This window comes from Hyposmocoma kahamanoa, unplaced genomic scaffold (assembly GCF_003589595.1).
Source record: "Hyposmocoma kahamanoa isolate Upper Pololo Valley unplaced genomic scaffold, ASM358959v1 277, whole genome shotgun sequence".
Classification (NCBI taxonomy): domain Eukaryota; kingdom Metazoa; phylum Arthropoda; class Insecta; order Lepidoptera; family Cosmopterigidae; genus Hyposmocoma; species Hyposmocoma kahamanoa.
The window spans coordinates 944,503-949,651 of record NW_020653774.1 but is presented as its reverse complement, the minus strand read 5'-3'; the positions used below and the strand labels follow the sequence as shown (position 1 = coordinate 949,651).

At 39.6% G+C, this 5,149-nt stretch overlaps 1 pseudogene; it reads left to right on the top strand.

The window, feature by feature from the left end:
- The first annotated feature begins 3,382 nt into the window (after positions 1-3,382).
- LOC113229097 lies at positions 3,383-4,325 on the top strand (annotated as a pseudogene).
- The last annotated feature ends 824 nt before the right edge of the window (positions 4,326-5,149 follow it).

Sequence of the window (5,149 nt, the reverse complement as noted above, 5' to 3'; positions counted from 1 at the left end):
ATTTTAAAAATTAAGTGATTTGACATTATCGAATTAGATTTATATCTGTAATGATAAATGTGTTTGCACAATGTAACATGAATAAATGAAATGAAATGAAATGAATATGAAAAAAAAATGAAACATTATCAACAGCGACAGTGTTCTGTTTTAGTGTTGAATTTTGTCAAAGAGTATCAGTACCGTAGTACAGTGGACAGACATGACAGTCTATACTTATTGGTAATGAGTTAGGCAGGTAGATAATATTGAGTGTTTACCAATGACATCTATCCATAGTTGAGGAATTAACGTAAAGCCCCAAGCAAAGTCACTATTAGTTGCATTATTGCCTTGACCGAGGGGCCTTCCGCTTAATATTTATAATTATTATATTACTGAAAAGAAAAACAAAATAAGTAAAAAAAGTTCAATCGCATTGTTGAAAATATTAATGTTAAGTACTTTACCTTGCGAAAAGGCAACGATCTTTATATCAGGCATCCTAGCTTTTTTTATATTTTTAAAATTTAAATCATACTACACATACTGTTACCGTTATTGTATAGTCAGGACACTCTGTTGATTGTTAATCTATGTTTGTGTTTTATCTTGTTTTAACACGCGTCATTACGTGCTTGTAAAACGAGATGAATAGCGCGACATTTAGCGATTATCGAATATTATAATGTACAAACTAATCAAAAACCACAACATTACTTACCGAATCAACACACCAATGTAAATTAATATTCAAAAAGGGCCACATCTGCGTCCGCCATCTTGAATGTTTGACAACCAACTAATGATGATGTGTAGATTTCTTCACACACTCAACATACACGTACACTCAACGTAGCCCAGCCCTAGGGAAACCCTGTGTCATGGATACACACATAGATAACTACAATTTACACCCAAACTCACGAGAGAAATAAATTTAGGCCACACAAATACTTCTCCCGGGCCGGGAATCGAACTTGGGACCTCTACGTGGCAGTCCGGTATGGTAACCGTTCGAAAACGGAGGCAGTGTAATACAACGTGTGTACATAGAAATCGTTGCATTTTGTATTTCAAAGCAAATTTAAGATGTTCTAAATTAATACAAAGGAAAATTACCAAAATTTTTAATTTAGAAGATTTAGAATTTTATTTGAAACTCAACATTAAAAAGACTACGTTTATATCAGAATGGCCCGAATTCTATAACGACATTTACATTATCAACACATTATTATTTTTTTGTTTGTATACATTATAAGTAATATAAAATATTTGGTGCATTTATAAATAAAATATCAATATTGAATTATATTCGATGGCGTTCTTATTAGTAGTAGTATAAGCTCACAATACAAGGCTCGGTTTGTGTCGTTTAATTGTCAAGGCGTCAAGCGGTCCCTGGGGGATATTAGGGAAATATAATAATAATAATAATAACGCTCACACTCAACATAGCCCCGCACTAGGGAAACCCTGTGTCGCGGGTGCCATGGACACACACATAGACAACCACAAATTACACCCAAACTCACGAGAGAAATAAATGTAGGCCATACAAATATTTCTCCCGGCCCGGGAATCGAACCTGGGACCTCTGCGTGGCAGTCCGGCATGGTAACCGTTCGGCCACGGAGGCAGTTAAGTTATGTAAAAACGCTGATGTGGTCGCGCTTCAGGAAACCTGGCTACTTCCGTATGATATACCTTTACTCAGTACTATTAGTGACGATTTTGAGTACACGGGTAAGTCAGCGGTCGATCTGTCTGAGGGCCCGCTAGTAGGACGGCCTTACGGAGGTGTGGCTATCCTCTGGAAAAAAGGCACTTTCAAGTCTATTTCCGTATTAAGTTGTACCAGTGATCGCTTGACGGCTTTAAGAGCAACTTTGTCAAATGATACATGTATTATTATATGTAGTGTGTATATGCCTACTGATAAGAGTAGAAACCTTTCCGAGTTCACGAATTGTTTGAGCGAACTAGGTGCATTAGCTGAAAACAATGACGTAGAGGCTTTTTATATGCTGGGCGATTATAACGCGCATCCAGGCACCTTGTTTTGGAACGAACTCAGTAATTTTTGTGTGGAGTTATCGTGGGTTTGCGCAGACGCTACAATATTAAAAATAAATTCTGACACTCACACTTTTGAAAGTAAACAGAATGGTAGTTTGAGTTGGTTGGATCACTGCTTGGTAACGCAAACGGCGTGGGTACTATTACCAATGTAAGCGTGGCTTATGGTGTCTATTGGTCTGATCATAGGCCTCTAATAGTGGAATGTAATTTAAACATAATACCACAAAAGCTGGAATTGACAAATGTAACGCGTAACAAGGTGCTTTGGGGTCATAAATCAAATGATCAGATCAATAGATATCATGAATTATGTAATAACAATTTGAAAGAGGTCCAATATCCAGATTCTTTCAGTACTTGTGATGAAGGTAGATGCTGTGAACAGGCGCATAAGCAGGTGCTGGATGAGCTTTATAAAAGCATAGTGACAATTTTGTCTCAAGCGTCAGCTGTGGCCGGTGGTGCAACTAAAGTACGTAAAAAGCGGGTGGTTGTCGGGTGGAATAAGCATGTGCGTAGTGCGCATGAACAGGCTCGACTTAAATATCAGACATGGGTTCAATATAACAAACCCAAAACTGGTCAAGTTTGGAATGAAATGCGTGAAGGTCAAAGAATCTTCCGAAGTAGGCTTAAATGGTGTCAGAAAAATGAAGACCAGATCAAAATGGACATTATAGCGGAGCACAGAGCCTCCAAGAACTTCGCCCAGTTTTGGAAAATAACCAATAATCTGAACATTAAGTCGAGTTTGCCTACTGCGGTGTCGGGATGTAGTACCGAGAGGGACATAGCTAACATGTTTATGGAAAAGTTTCAAGTTTCTTCCCCGGTGCCTCAACCACGTGGAGTGCTTGATGCTGGGACTGGGTGTGGTCAGGAGATATTACGTTTTTCTTCTAAGCAGGTGGCTGCAGTAATAAGAAAAATGTCAAAAGGTAAATCTCCAGGTCACGACGCTCTCAGCACTGAGCACTTGAAATATGCAGGAGAACATCTTCCCGGAGTATTGGCTATGTTCTTCTCGCTATGTATGAGACACTCGTATTTGCCGCCGGAAATGCTTAAAACCATAGTCGTACCGATACTGAAAAATAGAACTGGTGATATAGCTAATCACGCTAACTACCGTCCTATATCACTGGCCACAGTTGTTGCAAAAGTTTTGGACGGTCTGCTGGACAATGAATTAGACAAATATTTAGATCTGCACGACGCTCAGTTTGGGTTTAGGCCTGGGCTTTCCACAGAAAGTGCCATACTGTGTCTTAAGCAGACCGTCCAATATTACACAAAAAGGCAGACGCCGGTGTACGCCTGTTTTCTTGATCTCTCAAAGGCATTTGACCTCGTGGTTTATGATGTTCTTTGGGGTAAGCTCGAGAAAGCGGGCGTACCTCGGAATTTGATAGAAATTTTGAAATGTTGGTACATGAACCAACAAAATAATGTGAGATGGGGAAGAGCTCTCTCGGATGCGTACAGATTGAAGTGCGGTGTAAGGCAGGGTGGTTTGACTTCGCCGAAACTCTTCAATCTGTACGTGAACGAGCTGGTTGTTGCGCTCAGCAGTAAACCAGTCGGGTGTCATGTCGACGGCATATGCGTGAATAACATAAGCTATGCCGACGATATGGTGCTCCTGGGTCCAACGGCGGGCTCAATTGCGGAGTTGCTTCGAACTTGTGAACAGTACACAAGTTCTCACGGCCTTGTGTACAACTGTGCCAAGAGCGAGTTCTTGATCTTTGGGGTCCCTGGTAAGGGAATGTCCTACGAACCAAAGATAAGTCTGAACGGGTTGCCCCTGAAAAGGGTAGATAAATTTAAATATCTAGGACATTACCTGACGGGTGATCTCAAAGATCAAATTGATATTGATCGAGAACGTAGGGCGTTGGCTGCCAGATGTAACATGTTGGCACACAGATTTGCCCGTTGTAGTGAGGAAGCCAAAATTACATTATTCAAGGCTTACTGTCAATCCTTCTACACGGGTGGTCTGTGGGTGAACTATACGCAGAAGGCACTCAGCGCCCTGCGTGTTCAATATAATAACGGTTTCAGAATGCTGATGGGACTACCACGGCATTGTAGCGCATCCTCGATGTGTAGATGACTTTTTTTCTGTGATGCGAAACAAAAAGGCGTCACTACTCTCGAGGCTGCGTTCTAGTCCTAACAGCATTCTGAAAATGTTTGCGGCTAAGCTTGATGCGCCGATGCTTCAACATTTTGTCCAGGTTCTGGTGAGATCATGAGGTTATCGGCGCCTCGAGCAGTAAGTTGCATATACGTGTTCTTGTGTTTGACCATGTATTGTCCCGTAATTTGTACCTACTAACAATAGCTTTAAGTTTAAATGTTCTGTATCTTTTTGTATTACTAACAAGTGGGCCATAGATGTCCAAATAAATGATTTATTATTATTATATTATTAACGTGTCCGTTAATTATGTACACGAAAGTTGCCTAAAAGAAAGTGTGAGGCCTTTGTTGTACCTTATCTTTTTTTGATATGCTTTTATTACAATAAATTTATTTAGTAACTTTAAACATTTTAACATAAATAAATATACTTCCGGACACATAATTCGAGCCACCGCGCATTTTTGTCTTAAAGAACACAAAAGTAGTATTATCGTCGAAAACGTTTTGCAAATCCAAATTTCCTACAAGAATTTATGGAAAAGACGTTTAGTAAATTTCAAAATTGCTCAATAGTTTTTGATCAATCAAACATTGTTTAGGTTTAGGGCATTTAATACTGAAAATGCGAGGTGCCGCGAATTATGTATCCGGGAGTGTATGTCATTCGTCCAGAAATTTACTTATTAACTCTTTGTTAATACATTACGATACCATCAGTTTTTCTGAGCCTCCTTAGCTAACCGCTCGCGCGATACATGCAGTCGTAGACGCATACCACACCTAGAGGTGCCGGTGATGATTTTATACCGATTTATCGGATATCGAAGTTATGACAGGTAAAAGAACTAATATGAATTGCTATTTCGGTAACTACTCTAGCACACCATAAAGTTTTTAATGCCTGGGTCTGTCTGTTAAAAAAAATATACAACTT